The sequence below is a fragment of the Neopelma chrysocephalum genome, unplaced genomic scaffold, assembly GCF_003984885.1.
Source record: "Neopelma chrysocephalum unplaced genomic scaffold, ASM398488v2 Primary Assembly neopelma1_59, whole genome shotgun sequence".
Classification (NCBI taxonomy): domain Eukaryota; kingdom Metazoa; phylum Chordata; class Aves; order Passeriformes; family Pipridae; genus Neopelma; species Neopelma chrysocephalum.
The window spans coordinates 24268988-24285349 of record NW_020897714.1 but is presented as its reverse complement, the minus strand read 5'-3'; the positions used below and the strand labels follow the sequence as shown (position 1 = coordinate 24285349).

The window sequence follows — 16362 nt, the reverse complement described above, 5'->3', positions numbered from 1 at the left end:
AGCAAAACAGGTGATCTGAGCAATGCACTGCACCCCACATGTCAAAATAGATATTGCACAATATTGGCAATGACAGAGAAATGTGAAGAAGAACACAAACATGCATTTCCAAAATGGCCTTCGTAGTAGGAATTAAAAAATACCACAGCTCAGCCTGTTTCTTTTAATGGACAACTTTAATACCAAAGACGAATATAACAATCAAGAAATGGATAGAGCAGTGGTGTAGTATAAACCTCTTAGCATATTTGGTCACTTTTATATGGGTGTCTTTTACTGTGCATGGAGGCTTGAAAGCAGGATCACAAACACAATTTATGAGTACAGAACAATTACGCTATTTGTTGGATAGTACACACAATAAATGGCTGGGAGTAATGTGCTATTAGTTTTGGCACTAATGCCCTCACTGCCTCTGATGCACATAACCACTGGGTTCTGCTGGTCAAACAGGTGGTAATCACATGGGGAAGTGCCAGCCTCCATTGCTCCTTGCAATAGAATGATCCTCAGTTTTGCTCAGTTCCTATTTTCTATTTTGATTTTTTTTCTCAGGGTTTTAGAGCTTTTTCAGTAGTTAGTTTTTCCTTCAGTCCTTGAGTGACTGCTACAGGCTCAACAATTTCACTTGTGTCCTTGTTTCAGCTTTTTTAATATACCTTTCTTGACTTAAGTTTATATGCTGTCACTCATAGGTTAGCAACCTTTTTTTAGTAAAGCAGAGTTGGGGTCATACAACCTACCTAGGCCTTGTGTTAAAACAGTAAGACTGTGAAAGCTTTACGAAAATGGTGGGAGACAGACTGATGTGTGCTTGTTGTTTGATGTATTTTTAAGTACTCTGCTAGCTTAAACATATGAATCTTGCCAGATGGTAAAAAGACTCAGAAATAGACACTAACATGAACACCACACAGGGTCAGATGTGCTATATAACTGATGGTATCAGTGATGGTCTATATAATGCCAAGCAGAATAGTCTGGGAAGGATGGACTTCAAAGGCAAAATTACTTAGAAATCAGTGATATGAAGCTGAAAACAAGAGTGTTGCATGATATTCTGACTTTGACCACGTTCAGATTTATAAGAACAAAAGAAATTTCTGTGAGGATAATTAATCATCGGCACAGGTTGCTCAGAGAGCTTTGGCACTCTCCATCCTTGGAGGTTTTCCAGACGTGACTGGATAAAACTGAGCAGCCTGGTCTAAGCTAAGCATTGACCCTGCAAGGGGACAGGTGAACATACCAGGGACCTCCTGAATTCCTTCTCAGCTCAGGTCGCTCAGTGATTCTATGAGTTAAGTTACCATTATAGTCAAGGGTAGGTGAGGCGGAGAAATAGTGTTACAAAGGGAAAATGCCCAGTATGACATTTCCCAGTATGTCCAAGTCTCTGTAAAACTTGGCTGCTGCCATCTGTGTAAGGTGATCCTGTCTCTCTCCAGATCCTGTCCTGGTGTTCCTAGTCTCTCTCTTGAGCTAGCACTGGCCCTTGTCCAACATCACTATGAGCTGTTTCAGCTTACCAACCTGACAAAAGCTGATTAGTTTTTTTTAAACTGGTTGGCTTTCTGCTGATTTAGTTAGCTGAACTACTTCAATAAGAGACAGATGAGCACCACAGCATGAGGAGGAGGTGGTTGAGATTGGAAGGAGTTAAGGGTGGGCAGGGCCCTCTCAGTGGGAGCGAGCCATTACATTTGCCTTGTTGCTTCATGAAAACAATGTGATATATCTGCAGCAGCTTCAATACAGGCAGAACAGCAAATTGGGTAAGCCCAAAAAGGATGAATCATAAAGAAAATAAAACCTCAGAAATAAAAATTCTATAATGCTAAGACTGATGAAAATTGTGGAATTACAGAAAGGAACACAAGAGCAAAAAGATCACTGACTAATAATGTCCAAGGAAAGATAAACAGAGATATATCAAATGCCTAACACTTGAAACTAAAACTCCTGCCATGGTAGGAAACCACAGATCTTGTTTACCAAGTTACAGAAATCCTGTGTGGGTAGTTCAAACAGGAAATGGGCTGATCAAAAGCAAAGATAGGGAAATACGTACAACAGAGATAATATAGATATTCAAAGCATTTTAAAGAAGTCAGTAGCAAAAAGTTAGCCCTACTTTGACATGAGATTCTGTGACATAAGATGATCTGACCTTGTAAGAGACTGCTGTTGGTGCAATGGTGATACCAGACAACCAAGTTGCAGTCCAGTAGGTAGCAGCAACAATACAGTGAGAGACATTTTGGTTGTAGTAGAAATGCTAAGAGCCCATGATGTCACTGCAGAAGTGAAATTTTAAAAGTTGAAAAAAAACCCTGGGAAAACCCCTAAATTTTTATGAGGGGAAACACGGAGTTGTTAAAATACTAAAATGTGAGACTGAGAAAGTGTCTCTCTGCCCTACACTACAGGGAGGTAATTTGCAGTGGAAGATGACATGCTTTGTTCATCACCAGCTTCATTGATTTTTTTTTTTTAAGTTTACTTTACATCGGCCTCAGGAATGCCTTGTCAGCTCTTACTCCATCATCACAGCCTTGCAGAGAGGGGTGGATGGCTGCATCTGGGAGTCCATCTAAGTAAGAGACTGGTTCACTTTGAACACTGGAGTGGAACTAGGGTACATTTGCTTTCTGGGGCTGTTTAGCATTATCCCACACAGCTACTGTGTAGGCAGCACAAGTAGCAGCATATCGTGGGGTGTATTGCACATATCTTGGAGGTGTGCACTGTGTTACTGAGCCACAGACCTGAAAAAACCCGTGAAGATACATAACCTAGCAAAAAAGTAAGCCAAACAGGATTCAAAATAAGCTACCAAAGCAAACATCCCTGAAAGCTTAATACCGAAAATCGAATTCATGTTAGAAAACACAAATTCTGGGAAAGTAGAGCATCTTGCCTGTCCTATCTATATCTCACTTCCAAGTAATTAGGAAGGAACTGACAGAAAGGATAGGAGAGTCTTCCACTACTCATACTCAATTCAGCATATGGAAATTCAAGATATTCAGTTCCAGAATGAAAAAAAGATTTTAAAAAACTAATATTTACATGTAATTACAAGGTTAAAATAGACCCTGAAAAATACAGACATCAAAGATGCTAGAAACCTAGATGCCTTGGAAAAAAAAAAGCACCTATTAAAAAGTCTGACTGTTGGTCTCTGTCTCGGCAGAGTCGAACAGCCCACCACCTCATCTTTCACCAGAGTCAGCAGGGAGCACAGGATGTAATTGTTGTGCATTCTCTGAATGGCAGCCCCCAAGAATTCCCCCCAAGATGATCCAGTGGAGACCAATGTGTGTTAGGAAGAGAATACTTACTACAGATCTTAGGAAGACCCACCTGACAGGAATGATGATGAGAAGTCTCAACTGTGTCCACTAGAAACAAGAACAAATGATGAAAAGGAGTGGACGACATGAACTTCCATGGTAAGAGTAACGTAAGGGCTACTAAGAGGATCTAGTATGTTCTCCATAATTGCTTTGTTTCCTCTGTGAAGCAAAACTTGCAGTAGCTAGCTTGTTTTATGAGCTGCCACTGGAGGTAATAGTGATGAACCTTACCAAAGGGGAGGAAAATAATGCTCTTGCTTCAGAGGTGCGAAGAGTAGCTCATGTCCAGGCTAAAGCACTGCACCAAATGCTTCAAGGAGCCAGGGACCTGTTGCTAAGGCCCTGTAATGACAGACTGGGGAGAAAGTCCATGCCAAGAAGAGTTGGCAGGTGTGGGACTCAGGTAGTCATACCACAGTGGAAATTACATTATTTCTGATTAAAAGGGCATTGCCTTTCGTGTATCTTCAAAGGTATCTGGACCTCACTTGTGTCATAAGCAATGATGGTTTATTTTCATTACCTAGACTGAATGAGAGATGTTTAATCAAACTGTGTTGCATTAGAGGCAGTTCTGCTGTTTAACCATAAATATTTGGGTGTGCAATCTGGTGCTGATCTGCAAGGTTACTAATATCTATAAAATAAGCAATCCTTTTTTATTTGCATCATCTACCAAGTTGTTTTGGCTTCAGCTTATTAAGCTTGAGTTTAAATCGGAGGTGATGCCCTTGATATAAGAGGGCACACAGACTCCTGTTATGTTGAATATATTCAGGATATATTGTTTCTGCTACAATTCCCAGACATTTTCTTAGCCAAGTTTTAACACAAGCCCACTAAATATACACTTCTTTAAAAAAGTAAATCTCTACAGTCTGTTCTCAGCTTTCTTTTACTTTTCTCATAATATCAGGCCCACACATAGCCCAGATTCCTCAATGGTAGCTCGTGAAATTTTTCCACCTTCTTGTGCTATATATATTCCTAGGTCCTAAGCAGCAGCCTGTCTGTGTTTTGAGTACAGACTGCTGTTATTTTAGATATCTGCCTCCATAAAGGAGCATCGCTGTTTCTTATATGTCTTCATAATGAGATTTTTTTCACTATTTTCACAGAGGTTTAACCTCATTTCAAAAATGAGGTTGTTCTTTTCCTCCAAGTTAAATAACTGTGACTGTAACTATCTATCTATGTATCTATACATATATACATACATAGATACATAAAGTTGGGAGTCTGTCCACCAGGGCCCATATGTATTTCTTTGTACATAGCAGTTGAAGTAAAAAGCCGTATTCAGAAGAGGGGCTCTTAAATGTATGCCCTCTTTTTAAGCACCTACTGAAGATAAGCTTCGTGTGCATGTCCACACTTTTCTGAATGGGGGTGCATTGAAGAACAGGCTTATTTTCTGGAATCAAAAACCTTGACTGAAATATCACTGCCTGGATTACTAGCTGCTTGCAAGGCTGATAGCAGCAAGGGGAAATAAACCATAGCTCATACAATACAAGGACACATTCTATGTAATCATACAACATGTTGTTCCTTGGCTGAGATCATGTGTTCAAGTATCCTGCCTTCATGCAGTGGAAGCATCAAGCTGAAGGTCATGGGTCCCAGAACACAGCTGTGATGAAGCAAATCTACATTGTGACATTCAGTTTTGTTATATAATTAGAGCATTCAATTATAGACTGGAAGACATACTTAGACTGTATTAGAATATTCTCTGATGTAAATGAGGTTGGGTTAATTCCCTAACAGGCCGGGCAGCGACAAGAGGTGGAGATAAGCTCCCAGCACTAACTCAGGACAAAATTAAGCAAGTGGCATGCTTGCCTGCCCTGCCCTGCCCTGCCTTGCCTCCTCCCACATCCTAGTCCTGCAGCCACAACCGCCAGCTCCACACTGAGAGCCCCCACCAGAGAGAACAACTGGGTGATGCACACCTTTTGTTGTAATCTGCTAATAAATGATTTCTCCTTCAGATTCCAGCTGCAGCTTTGCTCTTGCACAGGCTATCAGTTGGGTGGAGCAGCTGCAAACCTTAGGAACAGCTAAGACTCTTGAACAATTTCAGTAGTTTTCTTGGAGTAATATTGGATTAATTTAACCTTTAAAAACAATAACTTCTGATACAAGACCTTGTCTCTCTAGGCTGATCTGGCAGGTTCAGCCATAGCTTACATAAGCTGGAACATCAAGGCTTGTTTCGAAGAGAGAGGGAATATGAGCCAAGATGCAAATATGGGCCCCTATTTTCCTCTGAAAAATATTAATAGCTTTTTGTTTTCCTCTTAGGCAGCGTTAAGCCACTCCTCTTAATGAGCAAAGGGTCCTTTATTTTTTGTAGATATTTGAGGAAATTACCATGGCATTATTGTTCCATAAGTCACTTTCAAAATATTATAGATAGCACACTCAGATGGAAAAAGTGTGTGACCAGAGTGCACAGCCTAAAAACCAACTGAGATCAAATGCAAGGCCACCAGGCACAATGTCCAAAACAGATAAATCAGGGTGCCTGCATAGCTGTATTCTTGTTTTTCCACTGTACTAACTCACAGAGAGCACAAAATAAGCCTGTGTAGCAAAGACATGAAAAAAGGCACAGTAGAAGAAATATTTATGTTGTATTAGCATATTCTCTGCTCTAAATGAGTTTGGACTAATTACTTATTAGACCACAATGGGACAAGCAGGAGAGATAAGCTCCTAATATCACATTAGGAAAAATTAATTAAACAGAATAAACATAATTTATTTGATTCTGCTATTTCCTATTTCAATTGCTTTACTTAGCAATCTCAGTAATGTTCTTTAAAAAATTCTTTATTTATTTTTTTCAACAGAAAAAAGATAGAAAAATGAAAACAAGCTGGAAAGAGATGAATTTTATTCATCATGGTACCTCATTTTCCTTGGCAGACTAACAACTGCGCTATCTGCACAGATTTCTGCTACTTGAGCGAATAGAGTGCCACTGCCAGCCACGGGTTGTCATCCTCTGAGCAAAGCACTCCCAGAAGAGGATTGCCGACGGTCATTGGTGAGAAACACAAACTGAGGTTTTGCTTGTTGGCTGAGGTGACAAGTAATCAGATGGATTCCAGATATAAGGTAACCCACTGTGTCTCCTCCAGCCTCTTGCCATCCTTGTCCTTTGCTTTCCCCACTTCATCCCAGGACCCCACATTCTCCCACAGGAAGTCACAGTAGATCCCAGCTCCTGATCTCCCAGTGTGGTTAGCTGTTTCCTCATTCCCCAGTATGACACTTTTTCCTTCCAATCTACCTGGCTGGACCACCCTAACTCCCCATTCCTCCTCCTGACCCCATTCCTCATCTAGCACAGATTTGGGATCCAGTATATCTGCCTGAGAATTTCTTCACAGTGCGTTTGAATAACTATCTTCTGTACTCTTGATTTGGACATCTAGGATGGTGGGACCAGAGCAAGGTAGACCACTGCTTTCCTTTTGGTTGCCTAGACCCCTTACAGCTTATGGTAGCAGGTGCCCATCCACAGCAAATGAGACCTTTTAGGAAAGTTTGCTGTTGAAACCAAAGTCATCTTTATCAAACATGCACCATGAGTTTTCACATATTTATTTAATGAGGATAAAACCAACATGTCATTGACACAAAAGCTGTCTTCTATCAGATTTTAAGTCCTTGCACCAAATTTGCAAGATTTATCTTTTGTCACAGAAGACACCAGAATTTTTAACCGCAGCACATTTTCCTTACAGCCTGACAGACATGTCAGACGTGTCTGAGTTGTTTTACACTAGTTTCCCTTGAGAATGTGTGTCAAGTAAAAAGTCCTGAACTATACAATTTCGTATTGTTTAGACAGGACAACAACATTAATCATATTGTTTAGACAGGACAACAACATTAATAAATTTAATCTCAGAAAAAGCATTCTAATATCTTTAGTGGCCACTATGCAGACTTTCATTCCTTAGAGAAGATAAGGCATGTCCTTGCAAACAAGAAAAATTAGATCCTGTTGCGCCAAGGCCTACGCTCTAAGTAGTTCAAGGTGATCAGTGTAAAGTTCAGATTGTTACATAAAACAATTTGCAAAGATCAGTAAAAATTAAACACAAAATGACAGCTTTTTCAAGAAAACAAGACCCAGTGATAAGCCCCAAGGACTATGCTGAAATCATGTCCAGTAAAGATGAAAAATTTGAGACTAGACTCAGCGGGACTATGGCAGAGTAGTAGAGAGAAGACTCTCGGTCAAGTGTGAGAAGTATGACACTGATTCTGTGGATTGTTATACTTAGATTTATTGCTAATACAGTATCTAAATATAATAATATATGGCCTAGTGGTTAGCATGCAGGACTCTCACCTCTGCGACCCAGGTTCGAATCCCAGCCAGTCCCCCGGGCAGATGGAGCCCGTTAGCCCTGTAAGGCCATCCATCTATGAGAAGGTCACTCTAAACAAACCTACGTCCTGAGGACCTCACTGCCATTGTCCAAGCTTGCTTGGCCCCGGCAGATGAACCTTAGGATTAAAGGGTGGGCTCAGTTCAGCGCAGGCTGTGTCTCACCTAAAAAATCCATTGCGCAGGCTGGAAAGGTAAAAAGACCTTTCCCCAAATCTTCGTTCACGAAGACTGGCCATTATTTATATTTTATTATCTAAATATTGCCAATGCAGTGTATAATATGATCAAATCTAAAGGGTTATAACATAACCAGGTTCAACTGTAAACAAGCAGGTTTAGAGCCTTTGACCTTGCAGAAAGCACAATTACAAAGCAGCAAAGCACCTATGGAGCTGCTTTAGGATTTTATCTCTGTATATGGCTGGATTTGGTGCTTTTACTCAACCATCCAAAAGTTGGATGTACGCTCCAGGCATCCTGCTAGGGTGGGATCCATCTGGAAGCTGCCTGCAACCTTGGGAGATCAACTGACCTAGTCCACAGCTGCATTTTATACCCTTTCACAGGCCAATGTGAAAAGTCAATGACAACCATCATAGCTCCCCCATCTCTGGAATGCATTAATTATGTGAGCATCAAGACAGTTCCTCCTGCAATTCCCACCTGGTGTTCTTATCTTAGGACAAACCACATTACCTATCAGAAACTGTAAGGGAGAGGGGGTGTGTGAGGGCAGATGTGCTTTGAGACTCAATTATCTTTCTTTGCTGTCACAGGGACAAAATAGATATACTGTAGAGTAAGCCTCACCAATCAGCTAAATCGTGAGTGGATGGGCTATTCTTCCTCTCTGGTGCCCCCAGTCTTGTGCTGCAAGGATGCTTAATTTGACCCAAACTGCAGAAAGATAGGTAGGTAGCAGAAACGCAGCAGCTTGGTTTGTGTTTTTCCTTCCCTCTCTCGTTCTCTCCTTTTTCATTTGTGTTTTCCTTTGTTTCCTGTTTAAGAAAAACTTTCTTGAGATATTAAACTACGTCCTTTGGAGAGCTACCAAGGCACTGTTAATAAACAGCTTCCAAAAAGCTGTGTTAGAGACAGTAGGATGTTGCTGCAATTTCCATGTGTCTGTGTGACCAACAGACAATATGCTGTCCTGCAATGAATTTGCTATTCAGTGCCAGCACCAGAGAGAGAGAGGCTGAGTTCCCTTCCCCTGTAGCTCTTGTGCCCATGCTGCCTGCCTCTCCAGGGAATGACTGGACTCCAACAACAGGTCTGCCAGAAGTTCCAGCCCATGTCAGTGAACTGAATAACTCTCTCTTCTGAAATAAAAAATCCAATACTTTTTGTTTCTTACTGTGTCTTTAAGCCTGTTAAACAATGGTATTTTCCTCACATAGACTTTTAACAGGAAACCAAAACTGGATTTTTTTTAAAAAATAAAAGCTTTACTTTTCTTCATTCTGAATATTTTTATTCCTTTTCCCTCCCTTATTTTTTTCTATCTTTAATAAAGGGTTTAAAAGATTTGGTGTGGCTTATGTTGCCACAGGAATAAACAAGCATTTGAAATCTTGAACTCTGTCCAAAACTTGTTTAGCAATATAGTTTTGTTACAGTGACACAGTACCTTTAATTCATTTGACCCTCTGGATCTGTTTATTCTACTGAAATTTGACTCAACAAAGTTATCATTCTTATATCATTCTGCAAGACAACTCATTTTATGTTTGGATACAAACAGCCAAAGCTGCACAATCAACTTCCCCCCAACATGCCAGTTTGCACTAGTGTGGCTGAATGGAAAAAGAAATTGTGGTGGCTTTATAGAAACGCACCTAATTTCTATGGGATGCTCAGTGAATATCAGAACAATAGATGGTGTATTAACTACTATGTCTGCTCTTTTTCCTTGGCATAAGTAATATTTTTATGTAAGGGGATGGCAGTCTACTCTCGTTATATTAAGTAAAATTCTTCAATGGATACCATGAAGTAATAATTTTTTTTTTTTGCTTATTTTTACTTGGTCTTTAGGAAACTGTTCTGTAATAACAAGCTCTGGAACAAAATCTAAAAAACAGGGCATTTTTTGTGTTTGAAATGTCTCTCCATATGATTGCAAATAATAAAATTATGGAAATATCTTATTCTCCAGTTACTCTATATCATCCAATCAGCATGGTTTACTCTTCTCTCTTGCTATATACTTTTGTGTGCAGATTTTATTGTGTCTCTGTTTTGTTTTTAATATTTATATGTATTTATTAACAAGCAAAACAGAGAGCAACCAGTTTTTTAAGGATGTACTGGAGTGAACCACGACAGGCAACTTATATTTATTTCCATGTTCAGGCTATGGAAGGCTAGCAAGGGATACCTCTTTGCACCTAAATATTTTAAGTCCATTGGAAAAGAATTACAGGTTGGTCAAATAAGGTTTTTCTTCTCTTTTTTTTTTTCCCTTTCACCCCCATTTTGTGTTAAGCATTAGAATCTGTTAAAAACAGCCCATTACCTTAAGCCTTAAAGCAGTTCTTTCCCTGTTGCAGAGAAATCTGCTTGAAACGTGTGCTGCCCTTATGATCTCCAGGCTCTAGCCTGGCCAAACAGATGGAGTGTTTCTACCTGGGCTGTCACTGTGTTTTCCTCTTCTCCCCATTGAGCTAAACCTTGCTCCCTATGCAACCTGAGGGGAAGGACTTTTAACACAACATAGAACAACATCCTTGGCTGAGCAGGTTACAGAGAGAGCCCAAAAGCTCTCGGTACTTTTCAGTTCCAATATACCAGCTCTCATGGAACCCAAAGCGTAGGTGTGCATCTGCCTTGTTTCTTTCCACTGCTTGATTACAGCATTTCCAGCCTCTGCCAAGATGGTGATGGCCACAGGACTGCAGCCTGAAGAGGGAAGGACTGAAATCCTGCTTTCACCAAGACCAACGCATACATGAGAGGCAATCGCCGGTTGCTTGTAAGTCTGAATCACTCAAATTTCAGTAGCTTGAAATATCATTAACACAGTTTCTCTTTTTCCCTCTATCTTACTAAAGTGGAAGAGACCCTTCTCTTTTATTAGAAACACTGGTTTTCTTCAACTCCCTCTATTTCCTCTAAAAGTCCTTAGGCATTTTTCTTAATATAACCCTGTGCCTCAGCTATGGCACATCATAGGCAATCAAATAGGAGGAGTGTGGTATATCTGACATGACTCCTGCATGGCTCTGATCTGACACAAGCCCGTGATGCTGTTGGGATGTGATTGCTACACGGCAGACAGCACAGACCTAGCAGAACACTGGTGAGAAATCTTAAAGGCTGCAACAGGAATGCAGCAACACTGGGAAGAAGGCAGTCCAGTGTGGCAAAATGTGACTAAAGGAATGAAAAGACTGAAATGGAATATTAACAGTAAATACAGTAATTAAATACTCGCAAAAAATTATTGGAAGGTGAAGGCTCCTACTGTCTGCAGGTTCTGGAAACGCAGATACTGATAACTGATGATTTTTTTTCTTTTTTTTGATAGAAAAGAATGCATGTAAGAAAAATTAGGTAGGAAAATGAAAGAAAAACATTAACAAATGCACCCAAAGCTGTCAACGGTGTTGGCCTGGCATTATTCCAGTGGCAAGAGCAGGAATCATTACCTTGAGCTATTTACCATTCATATCTGGGCAAAACTGTAGAAAATTACACAATAGAAAAATTCTGCACTGGCTTATTGGATAACTATAAGTAATTTAAAGCAACTTCTGTCTTGTCTTTCACAAATCAGTGGACAACTGACTGTGCTGTTATGCAGAAAATGGTGGAATTTTTTAAGCTAACGTACATTTTTTGACAATTCCTATTTTCTGACTATGCTGTTATGCAGTTTTATCATAGTTATCTCCTTTTATTGGAAAACGGTTGGTTTTTTTAAGTTAATGTGCTTTTTTGACCACTCCTATTTTGGTTGTTAAATTTTCTCAAGGGAAAAGTTGTGTTCACTGCTTGATATTGGTACTATTCAGGTCTGGCTTTAAATTAATTCTCAGTTTGTCACTCACCTGTGATTAATCAAGTAGAAACTAAGAAATAAAATTATGTATTTTGTAAAGGGGAACTAAGCTTTCAGTAACTGTGAAAGTATGACTAGGAACACTAGGACAGACTGTCAAGAATTCCAGCTTGGTCTAGTTCTAGATACTTTGGTAGAGTTATGCTGAGCCATATTTGCCGATAATCTGAATTTTAAGCATCCTTGCTATGTTTTCCATAATACAGTTAAATCTCTGTAGGAGTAATAACTTGGGAAAACTTTGTTTTGGTCGATATCTGAAATGAAAGTTATGTGTGTTGAAGGTGAGAGCAAAATACACCAAGTTATTACTTGAGACCAAGAAAAAAATTGCTACATTCTCATTATTTTAATCTTTTACTGGACGGCAATAATGGCAAATTAGAAATTACTTCCGAGTTCCAACTTCATTTTAATATTTAGGATATCTGCCTGCTGCTTATTTTGCATGACATCTCATTACAACAGTATGTGAGATATCTCAGTCTTTGAGGTCCCTCACAACAGGCCCTTGGGACAAGCAAAATGCAATTTCTGTGCAAATGCAAACAGAGCTACATATTCACTATTTTTCTCAGGGAAGTATGTGAGATATATATATATATATATAGAGAGAGAGAGAGAGAGAATGTATATTAAAGTCAATCCAGCTGTCTTTAATTCCAGAGTATGTCTCTGATGCATGAACCATAACCTTTGATCCTAGCTGAAATGCTGAATGATGCCTTCAAAAAACACATTAAAATTCATTATACTGTAGATTACTAAAATATTCCCTTGGAATATGACTTTTTTAATAGAAGCACAAGAAATAAATTAGATATTAATTACATATTGCCCTCAGTTCTACAGAGTCGTGAAGAAAACAAATTTGGAGTGCTGCATAGCACAACTTCATAATGCTGCAGTTAGATTTCCCCCTGTATTTACAGACTGGTTTATTTTAAAATCTATTCAAGCATTGGAAAATCATAAATATGCAGCTCCACAGATCTGGAGATCAGGTTTCTGCGACTCTAATACATGGCTTCTTTTGACAAAGCTCTCCAATTAAAGGTCAAACTCTGCTTGCTTTACGTTTGATTTAGGATGGAAATACATGTGTGAGTGAAGGAGCGTGTTTTGTCACAGTATTTTATGGCTGCACAGTGCTCACACTGCTCCAAACATAAGCAAAAATATGTACTGAGGTTCTAATCTAAGAGGGGTAGAATATGACAGTGTTTGGTTGAAACGCTTCTAAGAGGTGTAACAGCACATTAAAGGTTTCACAGGAAATACAACTAAAATATGCCTGATATACATCTGTTTTTCTCTCCTTACCAGAAATTCCAAAGGTTCATACCAACACAGTTGAAGCCTCATTTTCACTCCTCTATTAATATTACAAATTTTAAATAAAACAAGTCAACAGATACAAAAGTTGGTATCAGTCTTAAGCCCTTCAATTTTGCCAGTGTGCCAGCATGCAGTATTTTTGATTATGTAAATCTCAAGTTCTACTGATTGCTGTACCAGTGTAAAGGAGCAGGATGTAAAAGTTTTAGCATGTACACTTTCCTTTCAAATCTGTCAGAGGGACACAGAGAATGGACTGTCCCAGTCATGTAACACCCTAAATCAATAGACATCTATTGATCCATGGGAACCACAGGCCTCTGATCTTACAGCTAATCCTTCTTCAGCCCACTGTATTGAAGGAGTTGGTTGTGATACTTCAGGGTTTCTCCAGAAATGGCCACTTGGTTGAGATATTTTGAGAGACAGAGATGGCATGGAACCAACAACCAAAGGTGTGCGTCTCAGCTTCTAGTAATTAGAGTAATATTTGTCACCTTATGTACTCTTTCTTAGATTGTAAAATATTGTTTCTGATCATAGATGCAATTAAGAATCACCCCTTTATTTTAAATCAAGAGGAGAGTATGACTGAGAAGTGAACAGTGGGCATCATCTTATCAATGCTCTATAACTTTGTTGTGATGGAACAGTAGAGTTGCCACTGGCATAGTCATTGATTTTTAAAGATTTTCTTTTCAGCAATCTACCAAAGAATGATAACCTCCTGCCCCATCAAAAAAACTGGAACACATAGCAGTGCTATGTTCAGGCCATGATTGAACATTTGAGCAGCTAAAGTGGCACCATGTCATCACTGGCACACTGCCAAAAGAGTTGTATGTCATATCATAACCCCAGGAAAGAATTTCTGTACAGCTGGAAATTGCATGTGGAAAAGCAAAGGCAAAGTGAACTTTGCCTGTCTCCCACCCTTCTCCGCAAGATACTAACCAAACACAAGGAGTTTGAGAAGGAAATGCTCTTAGATCTTCAGTATTTGCCTAGATCCATAAACGTCTTGAGGTAACCGAGAATAAAGTGTGTGAGATTTAGATATTATCTATCCAAAGTTCCTATATATGTAATCTATTCCCTTTAATTTCATTATGATATAATACCCTAAGAATTAATACTATGAATAGTTTCATTGTCATATAATCCCCTAAGAATTAAAACCAAAAATAGTGACAGCAGAATGAAAAAATTGGAGAGAAGCTTGGAATATCTCATCCCTTAAGGCTTGGGACTCAAATGAGTCATATTGCCATGCCTCCTATGGCAAAGAAGGCTTTCATAGCTGAGAGGCAAGGCAAGAGCCTTGAAATTTATGTGCAGCAGTTCTTGATGTCTGTCCAGACATAGATAGATGGAGGGTTTGGAAGGTGTTATTCCAAATAACACAGTCTTATGTCTATCCACTGTGGTTTTACACGGGGTTGTGACTTGTTTACGCTCTATTTCGTTGTCCCACCCTCTATTCAGGGCTGTTCAGAGAAGTTGCATAATAAAACATAAGAGTTGGTTTGGCTCCAGCTGGTCCTTGTGCCTGTTTTCTACTGTGGAGCTGGTTTAGTTGTGGGGACAACATTTGGGAGACAACAAGAGAGAAACTCGAAATAGCTCAGAGACTTTTTAAGAGGTGAACATTTTATTTACTAACTAGTTGCTACTGCAAATAAAAATTTTAGTACCTATGATAAGGTTAATTTTATCTTTTTGCCAGGAAATTTGTAGCGTGCTCCTTTGGCTAAAATAGACTTTGTGTTTTGTAATAAGCTTTGCTTCATTGAAAACCAACTCTGTAAAAGCAGCAATATATAAAAGCAAACAAACCCTTCTTATTTTCCCCGTATGTATAGTCAGAATCCTATCTTCAAACGACCTTAAAGAAAGTTTTTGATGCTACTTTTTTATTCTTGTTAGTTCAGCACAGCCAACAGTAAAGGCCTTGTCGACATTAAGCAAATATGCAATGATGCAGCAAAATTAATTTAGTCACACTGATGCAAATTCCTCACACAGATGTAAAGCCTGTGTGCAAAGTAGGGCATTTCTGAATGTACACAATATTTAAAATGAAGTGAGAGATTCTATTCTTCCCAACTGATTCCTTAATGTGATTCACATAGATACCCCTGAAATCCTAAACTGAAAGAAAGGGACTTTCTGGTCAAAACTAAGAGTACATTAGGAGTACTGTTGATCGGGAAGGAATATAATGACCTTTAAATTGCAAGTTGCAGTAGCTTAACAGATAGAGTAACACTTTAAAAAACACCCTTTACATTAAACTGAGTATATTTCACCTTAAAATCACTAGGAAAAAATATGTCATTGCATTGCATAACTCCGTTCTATGGTTACTTTTCAGAACAGAAATAAAAAAGAATGCACTTTTCGTCCTGGACTGTTCTTTGTAATTTAATGTGATCTGCTGTCAACAAGAGGCAAAATAAACCTCTGACACTCAGTAAGAATAAGAACGGAACAAAACGTACCTTACTGTGGGTATTCAGTCAAAGATCTATGGGCAAAAAATGGCACAGTTTGTGAAGGTGTAACTGAAAAACAGGTGGGGTCAGCAAGGGAGGTGTCGGGTGGGAATACTGGTCATGAGGTAATGACCATAATGACCATCTTCCTTTGCAATCTGAAGAGGTTTGGGGAATTTCATTTTTTTCTTAAATTAAAAATGCTTCAGAAAACTGTGAAGTCGAAGTAAAAGTTCTGGTAATTCAGTAAATGTCTTTTACATATTTTTTGGACAAAAAAAATTCTAAGTACTTCATGTTGCAGTATAGCCTTTATTTACTATAGTAATAAATGAAAGATCAAAATCCAAACAAATTATTCGTATTGAAAGCATAGTTTTTAATCAAATCAGACTATGTTCCAAAAATTTTCATTACAAAATATTTTAAAATTGGAGAAACTTTTTCCTAATCTGAATGGAAGCACATTCTGAAACCTGGGAATCTTTTGTTAAAATCAAATTTTGATTCTCCTTGCAGCTAAAGTTTCACACTAGAGAAGTGAAAAGATATCACCCGGGACTTCCTTTCCATGTACATTCACCTACTACCATCACTACTGATGCTGTAAGTGACTGTTAAAGCAACATTTTTTTCCTCTTCCATTCTCCCTCAAAAAGAAGTTTAGGAAGTCCCTTTTCTGGAGTGAAGTCA

At 38.9% G+C, this 16362-nt stretch overlaps 1 long non-coding RNA gene across 2 annotated transcripts in view; it reads left to right on the top strand.

Annotated features, from left to right (window-relative positions):
• The window catches only part of LOC113966170, a 35712-nt gene that overhangs the window by 14537 nt on the left and 4813 nt on the right, over positions 1-16362 (top strand). The window contains exons 5-11 of one of the 2 annotated variants that reach the window (XR_003533728.1): positions 2499-2597; positions 3197-3455; positions 6294-6459; positions 8781-10198; positions 10630-10747; positions 15549-15647; positions 16189-16275. This is a non-coding gene — a long non-coding RNA (uncharacterized LOC113966170). Of the gene's footprint in view, positions 1-2498; positions 2598-3196; positions 3456-6293; positions 6460-8780; positions 10748-15548; positions 15648-16188; positions 16276-16362 lie in introns of both variants that reach the window. The other variant, XR_003533727.1, reaches the window with a different exon arrangement.